At 36.5% G+C, this 12,617-nt stretch overlaps 1 pseudogene; it reads right to left on the bottom strand.

Moving 5' to 3' along the window:
* LOC143696402 (synaptonemal complex protein 1-like) overlaps nucleotides 1-12,617 on the bottom strand; it is a 33,095-nt pseudogene that overhangs the window by 3,096 nt on the left and 17,382 nt on the right.

Below are 12,617 nucleotides of genomic sequence, written 5' to 3'. Positions count from 1 at the left end.
TTTATATATAATCTATAATCACAGAGTGTTACAAAGTTCACACAAATATATGACCAGGTTTAGCACAACCCCAGCATTCAAAAGTCCCTGTTTTTCTGTTCAGTTTCATTTCTTATCCAACTCCTCCCACAGCACAAGCCCAGGCCACACCTCTCACCCCCACTGCTCAGTGAATAAAAAACTCCACCTTCTCTTCAATTTCTGCTTTCAGTTGTTCCTTAAGGGAGGCCAGTTCACTTTTCAAACATGACAGCTCATTTTCCTACAAACCATTAAATAAAGGACAGGGTTAACTATGCACAGCCCAGAAAAAAGAAAACAGTCCCAAGTGAGACAGTAATTAACAGGGACACTCATTGGTACACAAGAGAATTCTATTTGCTTTTCAGCCCTATACTTGAAGCTTTGCTTTAGCTTGTTTAAAAAAGACTGAAGCACTATAAGAAACAGGAACTTGATCAGAAATATTCAAGGTAAGACCTTAAAACACTTGGGAGAACAGGGCTGAGAGGGCACAATCGAAATATTTAAAACAAAAGTTTCCTATTCCAAGTGGGAAGTCAGAGCATGACACACTATCTGCAAGAGCAGACACAAACACACTGCTACTCCAATTCATTTCTAGAAACATTTGGAGTTTTTAGTGCCCAGAATAAGATCTGCTGCAGCAGCTTGGGTGGGACTGCTACTGGTAAAAATTAAAACCACACTGGAAAAGTTCCCAGAGAACTGTCTCTGGTGGGAAAGACCCCAGAGCACAGCAGGAAAAAGAAACTCTCTAAGCAACCTGAAAAAAGATTTTTAGAAGTCACAAACTGACTGAAGATCACATCTTTTGTCTCTCTGTGCTGTTGGTGGGCAAGAGGCAGGGATTGGGAAAAAAGGTGTTTTAAAGGTTTATTTTAATTCTCATTACCCATTTTTAATCCTATTAATAATAAAACTTTTGATGCTATTTAAGTTTGAATCTGCTTTACCCTCAAAGTGTTTTTCTCCTAATCCTTATCTCAACTTGAATTTTTCTTTCCCCTCCTCTGCTCAACTACAGCAGAGAAAAATGAGTGAATGTTTTTGTTGTGTGTGCCTGGCCCTTAGCCAGTATAAAACCACTACACAAGGACATCAGCCCCTTCACTGAATTACTGAACATTGGAAAGTACTCCTTACCAGTGCTCTTGCTGATGAGAACTGCTTTTGCTGTTTCATTTTATAGACTTTTAACTCTGCATCTTTTTCTTCAACCATTTTATCATATTCATTCTGGGTTAAAAAAACCAAACCAACAACGAACTCAAAACATGTGACTAAATGTTACAATTAAAGAGTTATCCAGTCTTAAAACATCATTTCTTTCAAACCAGGCTCTTAAGATTCAGAAAGAAAAGATTCATTGATGCTTCTGCAGAAACTGTAAACCAGAAAATGCTCAATTCAAGTATTATTTTGTGGACTGGCAGAGAGTGCTTGATTTCTGTGCAGCAATATGTGCTCAGCACTAAGAGCCAGCTGTGCCATCTTTATTAATGTATCTGCTAAAGATATTGCAAAATAGAGGAACAGAAAGGAAAACTAAAATGTGTCAGGCTAAACTGCTGACAGTCACTAAGGCATCTCAGAGAAAGAGCCAAACTGTTACTGAAAAATATTGCACTCAGATGGTATCAAAGGAGCCTGAATTGAAAAAAATCTACAAATCCCAGAAGTTTAGATGAATGGAATTTATCTGCCCATAGGAATCTTTTGAAAATCTTCAAATGAATTTGATTTTAGATGATGCAAAGTCCAGCATGTGTTCAGCTTCCTTTTCCCAGATTCAGGCCTGTTTCTGCTTTGGAAAGGTCATGAACGTGGTATCACAAGTTATAAACATGCTGTTAACATGGTATCACACACTGCAAACCACAGCAAGCAGGAAAATCTCTTCCCTTGTGCTTTTCCATCAGTGCCATCATCTCAGTTAGCTTGTGCTGACATCTGGCATCAGTTTCTCTCTGTATCATTGCTGCTTCATCACAAAGCAACCTCATCTTTTCTACCTGTCAGTAATAAATTGCATTTCATTCATCAACATAACCATATATTTCTTTTTAATCTTAATTTCTTCTTTCCCCTGTGGGTGCAAAGTTTGCAGTCCCACTTGGGCTTTATTTGCTTTTCAGATCCCTTTCAAATCCCTCATCTTTTCTGCAGATTGTTAAAATGGGCAGGATCAAAGGTACAGCCATGGCAGGCAAGTTCACTTCAAACCAAAAGGCCATTTCAAGCACTCTGCCCTAACATTTCTTAGCATTGCCATCAAAAAAAAAAAAGTGTGGGCAGAAAAATACTAATATGGGAGAAGTTATAGTCTAATTTAACTATGCTGACTTTATACCAAGGGTGGAATTTCTTTGAACTATATCTTGAAAGCAAGAAGTTTTAATGGAGTTCTTTTTTTCAAAGACATATTCAAATACGTCAGCCTAAGCACCTCATGTACTGAAGCTTTGCTCACAGGCATACACAAATTCCATTCATGTCTGAAATGGAAGAGCAAGGACTCTGGCCAATAAAGCTTCATAAAAACATTTTAAATTAAAAAAAATTAAATTGCAGTAAAAATTAACACCTCTCACCTCTTCATGAAGTTTATTTTCATTTCCTTTTCTTGTTTCTATGTCTTTTTGATAGGTGTCAACTGCTTCCTTATGTTGCTTGTTCATATTTTCCATCTCTAACTGCAATTTATTCACCTTTTGAGAATGCAGAATTGCTGCTGTTATTTGTTTAGGAATTACTGTGTTAATGATTTTTTCTTACCTCTTGTTTTTGAGCACAAACACACTGTTACTGTTCAGGTATATGATTAAAGTGTTCCCTATTTAAAAGTTCAGCTTTTTTTTAATAAAGAGTTGAAATTTGGCCTGAAGTGAGTTGGAAAATACTCAAAGAAAGAATGGCAACAGCCCAGTGGGGAAGACTGCCCTAAGCAGTCACCCTAAATGCTGTGAATGCCTCAGAAAAAAACAAATACAGATGGAGATTTGATTCCCTCTCTTGAAAATCTGTATCAGATTTTCACAGCTTTTATGGTACATTTTTCTCCCAGCTGTGCATTTTGATTACAGTTTTTCCTTTTAAGGTTATCATATGAATATTCTCAAAAAAGTCCACTTTTCTTCAAGTGCAGTACCCAAAGCTGGACACAATATTCCCATCAGAGGGATTGCCACTGCAGAGCACATTTAAAGAACAGCCTTAAAAAAGTAATATATATATACATATATGTATATGTCTTTTAAATGCTTTTCTGTTACAATGAGGTTGCTGAACCCTGTTCAGTCCACTATCAATAAAAGGAAAAAAAAAAGGAACAGATCAGAAACATCATTAATTGCAACGTGAATCCATCTCTTAAATGTCCAACAGTCAGTGCCCAATGATTACAAATGGAAGCATCTTCTAAAAACTGTGAGCTCATTCCTGCAAAGTCTGTATCCCAGATCCCAAACCAGCTCAGAACGTGTTGAACAAGTATTATCATTACTTACAGTGGCACTTAAAAACACTCACCTCATCTTCTACATGATGTTATTTAAACCTACCTTCCCTTCATAAGTATTGCTTTTCTTGCTTTCTGCAGTCAGTTTCTTTTTCAGCACCTTATTCTGTTGAAATAAAACAAAACAAGCACTGTACCTTAATAAGTAAATAGAATTATGTAATGGTTTAACTGCATCAAGAAATTCCAGCTCTCATCAGGCAAATAACTCTCTCTTGTGCAGCTCAGGTTCCAGAACAATTCTTCAAACAAATGAATGTTCAACTCATTTCTGTGATAATTACTGTTTCTTCATGACCTTAAGAAAGGCTCCTCCTGAGCAAGAGCAGGGAATAACAAATGAGGTGCAGAATGGGAATTACAACTAAGATGCTGCTGACAGAAGGTGTGAAGATGTCATGACAAAAAATACAAGTTCTTTATATTTACAGTGAAGTTACTACAGTTTGTGCCAGTGCAGAATTATTTTCTACAAGTGGTAACTGAGATACTTATTACAAGTACAAAAATAACACTATGCACTAAATGAAAAAGAGTAGAAGTTCATTAAAGGTATTATTTTTGTAATTGCTCTTTTCAAATTAAGGCACATTTAACAAATCAAGTGATTCCTGAGATGACTCCCTAATTTGCTCAGGGTTAGGATAAGAAAGGAGAATTTTTAAATTACATAGGTGTATCTAAAGATATCACAGCAGACACAAACCTGCTGAAAAGGCAACCCAAAATATAATGTGTTTATGTATTTGTGAAATGAAAATCTCTCCCCACCTCCTGCTGCAACTCTTCAATGCATTTGGTTTTATTTTCCACCTGCTTCTTTAAATTGTTCATCTGAAAGAGAGATTTCAGACATTCATTAGTAAGTTCTACAAATGACTCCCTATGTGAGCAATTCCTGTAAATGTTCTCAAACCTGCACTTGCACCAGTCTGGTTTGTTCCAATGGGACTGCAACACCAGCTGACATGTTAGAATAATCAGAGTTTTAGCCATAAAGTACCACAAGATGTTAAATAATAGCAGTGAACCAGTTCCTTAGTGGTTATGGAATTAAGAAAGAAGAAGAAAAATACCCCAATATCTTCACAATTTAAAAATACACTTGTAGGAAGTTCCCTACATCCATGAAAAAATGAATTGTCCCAATTATTTTCTAGAATTTTGGTTTTCCTTTCTTGAAATTTCATTTTCAGTACTCTTTACCTGAAATGACAATTGTAAATCTTTGACTGTTACAATGAAATTCTGAAATTTGCTAAAAACCCCAGGTTGCTTTGAACCAATAGAAAGAAAGTAAAAATGTTTGAATCTATTTAAGCTAAAACTCACACTACATATAAAAAGCTAATCCAGAGCCCATCCATCACTGTGTGGGTATATGAAAAATCAGAAAAGCAGGTTCTCTGTTTGCCTGAAAAGAACCAAATCTTTAATATGAAACTTGCAGCAAAGAGTGAACATCCCCGTGACTGTGCTTGTCTTTTGAAATACCAGGGCTCAGCATGGGCACACACAATGGCACAGCTGGCAGCAGCTGAGAGAGAAGAAACCTCTGGCAGAGATCACATCCCCCAGGCAGAGCTTTGCAGAAAAATCCCAACACAGATTTTACATTTAATGCTGTCCTACAGGTTCTGTAAGATATTTGCATGACACATGACATACATTTTCTTCTCTTTCATCCAGGGTACTTCTCATCTCTTCACCTGTCTTTGCCATTTTCTCCTTCCAAGACTCCAGTTCATTTCTAAGTGCCAAATTAACAAGCATTAGTAAATATTTCCTTCTTGCCTTTAACTTATTTTCAGTACTTCTAAGAAACCCTTCTTTTATTTTCTAAAAAGAGCTGCTAATGTTGATGGGAACTTCATAAGCTGCTCAATGAAAATGTTCTTAAAATGCAGCAGCATGCCCAGTAAGTCAATGTGTGAACTGTCCATACTTTTTTGAAGTAGGAAAAGATGTTCCAGCTAAGCCAAGGAAAATACATCCTCACCTGGACTATTGCAATGCAGCTGTGAAACATGGGAGCTGCCTGTCTATTGAACTGGTGATACAGAGAGTAACTCTTACCCAGTTTTGCCTTGTCACATTTAATCCATAACCTTCACCTTCCACTTTCATTGCCTTCTCACCTGAGGTGTCTAATGCACAACAAGACAGCTCCCACTATGTAATACAAAATGATGGCAAACACTGTTCCTGCAGCAATTGGTATTTCTGATCTGAGAAAATTTCTACTTGGCCAACAGCAATTCTGAATAGTTTCTGTTTAACTATATAATCTAGAAAAACATTAATCAAAAAAATCCCAGAAAGCAGCATTTGAACACAACTAACTATTTGAGTCTACTTCCTTTCACAATATCAGTTCTTAATATTTGTTTTTACTTGCCTTAGCTGGCTATTTGCCTCTTCTAGATTTTCAACTAACTGCTTTGTATTTTCTTCTTTTTTCTTACTATCCTAAATAAAGACCCATGTGTCAGCAAAGAAATAAAATTCAAAGTGACTTCTTAAAAAATTCAAAGACATCCAAAGCACACTGAGCTGCCTTGCTCACAAGTGTAAATACACTTCCTTTCCAACTCAAACACAAAAAACAGCTCAGGTACTCTACAGACCCAAGTCATGTTGCAGCTCATCATCTAATTTGTAAAACTGAGTAATTTGTCAAATTGAGTATTGTCCTTTCATGAAACCTGGAAGTTTACAACTTGCCTCTTGCTGTTCTTGCAGTTTCTTGACTTCTGCAGCCACAGCATTTTTCTCTTGTGCTGTTTGTTCTTTCTCTAGTGAAAGCTTACTGAGATACACTGTTAGTTGTTCATTCCTTAACCTAATTTCAAACAAATGGCCAAGAGGAATAAGAAGATGCCTTTTGAAATCTCCTTTTAAATTCAACATACCCATTATCAAGTCTTATTCCATGCTGAAAGAAGTCCAGGCCTTTATCTACAAATATAAGCTTTGCAGCAGAGTCAGAGAGATGTAAAAAGGTGACAGAAGAAGGAAAGAAAATCAGAGTCAACTTTTATATAAATCTCATGGTTAGTGAAGATGATGTAGTTCAAAGCAAGATTAACCATGAATTCAGAAACTTTCTCTTCTTGTTAAATAAGTCAAAGAGATATGGAACAACTACATATGCCATAGAATACATACAAATAGAGAAAGTGGAATTTAGAAATGTAAGTCTAGAATTAATGGCATATATGTGGTTCAAAACTTTCATTAGAAAACAATCCTAGTTCATTTCACTGTGGATTAAAGCAGCTCCACCAAAACTAATTAAATATTATATTTTCAAAATGGTCGTACGCCTCTTGTTCAAGATCTGTTTTCAGAGTCACAAGCTGCTTTAAATAATCTTGTTCCTTCTCAGCTGTACTTGTCAGCTGTGCTTTCAAATCCTGGAATTCTTTCTGCAAAATGAAAAGGAAGAGTTTTGAGTATCCATGTGCAAACTCCAACTGCTGGAGGTTATCAGACATGAACTAAGAGCACAAGGCTTTCAGAAGAACCCAACAACATCCATGTCATGGATTATCCAGGTTGGATCTTTCCAGTCTCTGCTGGGATCTGGAAGTGCTGTGAGACAGTGAACTGTGACACCAGTGCTGTTCATGTCTGTCCCCTGCTGTGAGTTCAATTACCTGGGCTGCAAAATTAGGGTGGGACACTGCTCTGGGTGCTGTTTCTTATGCATAAACTTGTGTCCAAGTCATGATGTGTAACTTCACTATTTCTAAAAACATGTTACTATTGCCCTACTTCAGACCTCTCTCATCTGGAGAGCATTTTCATTGCTCTCTCCACGTTTTTCTCTCTCTGCATATTTTCTACAGTAGCCTCAAGACTCTTCTTCAGTCAAAGTCCTCCAATTTGCCCATTTTAGAAAATGAGTGAAACTCAGTTCAGAACACTCAATGCACAGATTAGAACAACAAGCAAACACAGTGAAATGCACACCTGATTTCCCACTATCTTAACTTGAGTTGATATGGATTCTTGTTAGGCTTGTAAATCTAAAATCATAATGAAAAGAAACCTCTGTTCAGAGTGTATTTCATATAGCTGAGACTTCTGTGACAGAAAATGGGCCTGTGTCACAGTACAGCAGGGTTCACAGAGGCCAGAGCTAATTACCTGCCTGTAAGGAAGAACAAATGGGAAAACTTTATATCCACAGGGAGTGGCATTTGAATGGGCATGAACAAAGAAGGAAATAACCAAAAACCTTGAGAAGGAAAACCAAAAACATGGGAGACAAGAAAAACCAAAAGCACAGGAGACAAGAAAAACAGTGGCAATAAAAAAGTTCTCCAAAGAAAACACTGAAATTGTGTGTGAGAAAGTTTAGTAGAAATGTTAAGGTAGACTAGATGGTGTTTATTTATGACATTTAAGATACTTACAAAGCAAGAGGAATTTCATATGAAGAGCAAATGCCATGAGATTAATAAAATGAATATTTACCAGAGTTTCTGACAGCTCTTCAAGTTCCACTTCTTTATCACATTTTACTTTAGTCATCTCTTCTACAGCACATGGAATGTAAAATTAATGGAACAGAAATGATTTTTCAGATTTAGCAGGCAGTATAAAACATTTACCCCTTTGCAATACCCAGTTCTCAAAACCTGTTGGATTAAGTTAAGAAGCTGAAAAGCTAATTTATGACTTAATCTAAATGTAGACTTGAAAAATGATTCAGACATTAGCAAATCTCTATCTGAAGAGAAACTAAATATTTATCTTAAATAAAATTTAGAGCCTTTCTATGTTTTCCACAATTATAGCTTCAAATAACCATGGACTGTTAGACTAGAGTATTCTGCAAGTATTGATGCACCTGCATTGTTCCAGAAAAAAATCTGAACTGCTGAAGGTACCACATGGATATGCTGAGAAAGGAAACCAGTTGTTACTGACTTCCAAATGGTTTCTATGTGCACATTGACAGTGCTGGTATTTTTTGCAAGTTCTCAGCAGCAAAGCAGAGCTCTCACTCTGGGGACTAAGGAGCACATCCCTAGAAAGCACAGGATATCACATTGATGATATTTAAAGACAACCCCTGCCAGCATCATCCCACTTCCAGCACGGGGAAGGTCCCAGAAACCTCAATGGGAGGGTTTTATCTCTGCTGCAGAAGTCACTCCTGGCACCTGCAGTGCTGCTGCTCTTAGCTGGAAACCAAAATTACCTCCAGAAGAATTCATGCAGGAATGGTCTCACTATTGGAGCTCTGCACAGCACTGCCCTTTGGCTGCTGCCAGTACCAATGACCCCCAAAGAAAAGGGATCAGCCGAGTCAAAATAAATTCAGGCATTCCTGATAGGTACAGGTACTGTAAAATCATTTCTCCACCTACTAGAGACAGTCCATTTCCAGACAACAGCAGAAAGCATTTTTATTACTGCCTGGCTCATTTTCTGCCTTTCTACAAGCCTTACCCAGTTCAGCAGATTTCTTTTGGAGCTCCAAGGTAAGCAGCTTTGAATCATCTTCATATTTCTTTAATCTAAGAAAATGGTAAATTAAAAACCCCAAATGTAGGGTACAAAGCACTCACTGCATTTGAAACTTCAAGGACAATAAGACAAAGTCTTAGCACAAGCACTTTAAGAACATTTACCTTTCAACAGGCAGATGATCTATCTGCCTGCAGCACATATCAAATTACACTTTTACAACCTCAGAACAGTAGACATAAAAGTAAACAAATATATACCTACAGAAATCTCTATTTCTTAAAGACAGAGTTATGAAAGTTGGAGGGGGCAAAAATTTACTTTTTATAGACCAGTATCAACTATCACCAACAAAAAAATTTACATTCAATTCTCTGCATTTAGACCACTGTGTGGAAAAAACCCCCAAATTTCAGCTTCATTTCCAATTGTTCTTGATTTTGTCATAGACTGCAACCTGTAAGATCACTCTTGGAATTGAAACTCATTAATTTACCTATTTTGCTCTTCTTGCAGCAAGCTTTTCAAATTGGCAACAGAAGTCTCCAACTCCTCTGTCAGGGCTGCAAGCAAAGCCTTCATTTTTTTACATTCTTCCTCCTGCTCTTCCTTTTCTCCAGTAACCTGAATTAATGTTTTCACTCTAGTCTGGAGCTCAGTTTCCAAGTTCTTTTGAGTAACCTTCAAGACATGATATCATTTCTAAACATGTTTTGCAACAAACAGCTACAGCTGTTTCATCTCTAAAGTATCCATAATTATTGATGCAAATACTCCTCTAGTCTATTTCTACTGTAAAACTATAAGCAAGGGGTACCTCTGCCTTTTGCAATGACATTTTAGCCTCTTCCAGCTCTGCCCTCAAATGTTCTTTACTGACCTGGGATTCCTTTAACATTTCTTCATGATGTACTAAACAAAAAAAGATGTTAATATTTTTAAAAATAGGATATTTATAAAAGTATATATAAATATAAATATAAATATAAATATATTATATAAAAATATAATATTATATAAAAATATAAATAAATATATAAAATACAAATATAAATATATATAAATAAATATATAAATAATATATAAATATATTTATATATATGTATATAAAAGTACTGCCAAAAATGGAAAATTACATACATTTAAAGAATTTAACAAAGACCAATGGTACTGACATCATATAGTATAAAATAATAGATAAAATTTGAATATAGATGGTTTAAAAATATTGAAAATCAAGTTCTGAAAAGTAAGTTTCCTCAGTGACATCTGCCTGACTGTAAATTTGCAAAACTGAAGCAACATATTTTCCCCTTGCAATCTTCCAAAGCTCTCAGTGCTTGACTCACCCTAAAAACGACCCTGCCAGTCCTGCTCCCACAGGAGCAGCTCCTGTTCCAAACAAAAATAAGGCCTTCAAGGCCCCAAAATTCTGCTGCCAACCAGCAACAGAATAAAACTATCATGACCCTGTTTCCTATGCTTCTATAAACAATTACATATCATAAATAAACAATCATAAACAATTACATTTAAATTCTATAAACAATTACATTTAAACACAGCAGGCAGAACTCTTACATTTTGCTTCCATTAAGTCAGCAATCTTATTTTGTGACGTCTGCAGCTGAGCCTTGATGTCTTTTATGACATCATCTTTTTCATCTCTCTCTATGGTGAGAGCTGAAATCTAGAAAAATGCAAGAAATATCATCATGAAGTCTGGAAAAGGGACAGATGCTAATTTTCATTTGTACCCCAGGTATGATAAGCAGACATTTTGCTGTCATTCAAGTTAGATTAGATAGATAGATAGATAGACAGACAGACAGACAGACAGATAGAAAATATTTGGCTAGATATAATCTTAGCCAAATATTGATCAAGTCACATTACTCTAAAGAAAAAAGTTCTCCAATTCAAAATCAAACCATAAATTCCAGTAGACTAAAGGTACTGAAAGATCACTAAACTTAGCAGAATTTGACTTAAATGCAGCTTCAGATGTTATTTTGTCTTTTTTACTAATACCCAGAAACACTTTTTGGCTCTTGCATTGCCCCTTTAGTCACAAATAAAGCTCTACATATGAGATGGTAAAATGAGCAAACCTGCTTTTCCTTTTGACTGACTTCCAGTTTGCATTCTTTTTCAAACTTGTCCACTTTTTCTGCTTCTTCTTTTACTTTTGAGATACAGTAACATCCACAGTTAACATTCTAGCTGAAATATACTCCAAGTTCAATACAACTTCCACTTTAAGATTGCTTGGAATTGTACAGCTGTACCTTTTGTTTCCCAAGAGTAATTGTTGAGGCAATGTTTGGTTTTATAATCAAAATACAAACAGAAAAGAGCATGTGAAAATGAAACAGGAACATACCAGGCTATACATACAGAGAGAGAGCATTTAGCTAAAGTTTCTGTAGCTATACACTAGTGCATTATCATTTAAATAAACCAACTATGTGAAATAAGCACTGATCTCTAGACTGTACTTCACAGACAAAACTTCAATGTTGAGTGACAGTTTGAAAAATAAAGTTCCAAATTTGGCCCAGTGGAACAGCAACAGAAGGGGCCAGGCAGTGAACAAAGGCTGCATGAATAAAAGAAGGGTCCCAGTGTCTCAGGGTGACCTGCTCACCATTCCAGCCCTTCACATCTGTCTGCCCTGGCCCTGCATGTGGAACACAAGCTATGAAGTACAAAATTGAGCCAGCTGCATAAACACAATAAACTGAATTCTCACATTTGAAACTCATTTCCGATCTGTCGTTCTCTGCTTGCACACGAAGCTCTTCAAATGCCGCTGTCATTCTCTAAAAACAAAATTTAATATCTGAAGTTCAATACTGGAAACCCTGGAACTTCTCCAGGGGCTGCTGCCCACCTCAGCCATTCTGAGGAACCAGCAGGTGGGTGAAACAGAGCCCAGAAAGAAGCCAGAAGTTGTGGCAGTGACCCAGCACTAAGCACCCATCCCACAGATCACAGGGATCCACATCCCACACACTGCTGCACTTTCTCCATTGAATGTGTTTTATGGAACACAAAAATCATTCTTGAAAAGGGACTGAAAGCCCAACTTCCTGCATCACACACGACATGATACCCACACATGATGGATACAAACAGTATCCCAACATAAACATGGAACTCAGCTCAGCTCACATAACTCACATTCCTTTCATCAAGCTCGGTCACTTACTTCTATGTTGCTATGAAGTTCCTCATACAATTGTATTGTTTCTGCCTTTTCCTGTTCATCTATCAAAGCAAGAACATATGAGAAAGTTTTTCTTTTGAACAAGAATGCCAGCTGTCCAAGTCATTATACTTAATCAGTATAATGAATTAAAAAAGGAATTACCAGCTCCATTCTTATTAAATAAGCCCTTATGAAACATGGTGCCAAAAGTCACAGAATTTAGGGAAAATGTGCATTTCATTGAAACATTAAGCAAGCTCAGCTTTTAAATTTCCTTCCTAAGATACTTTTTTCTGTGAAAAGTTTAATTCTGGATCAGTTGATGTGACCATATTAATTAATATAGCATTAATGCTGTTGAATAATAATGTATCAACACTGTTA

The sequence above is a fragment of the Agelaius phoeniceus genome, chromosome 34 (assembly GCF_051311805.1).
Source record: "Agelaius phoeniceus isolate bAgePho1 chromosome 34, bAgePho1.hap1, whole genome shotgun sequence".
Classification (NCBI taxonomy): domain Eukaryota; kingdom Metazoa; phylum Chordata; class Aves; order Passeriformes; family Icteridae; genus Agelaius; species Agelaius phoeniceus.
The sequence above is the reverse complement of the archived record's forward strand: the minus strand, read 5'-3'. Positions and strand labels throughout refer to the sequence as shown.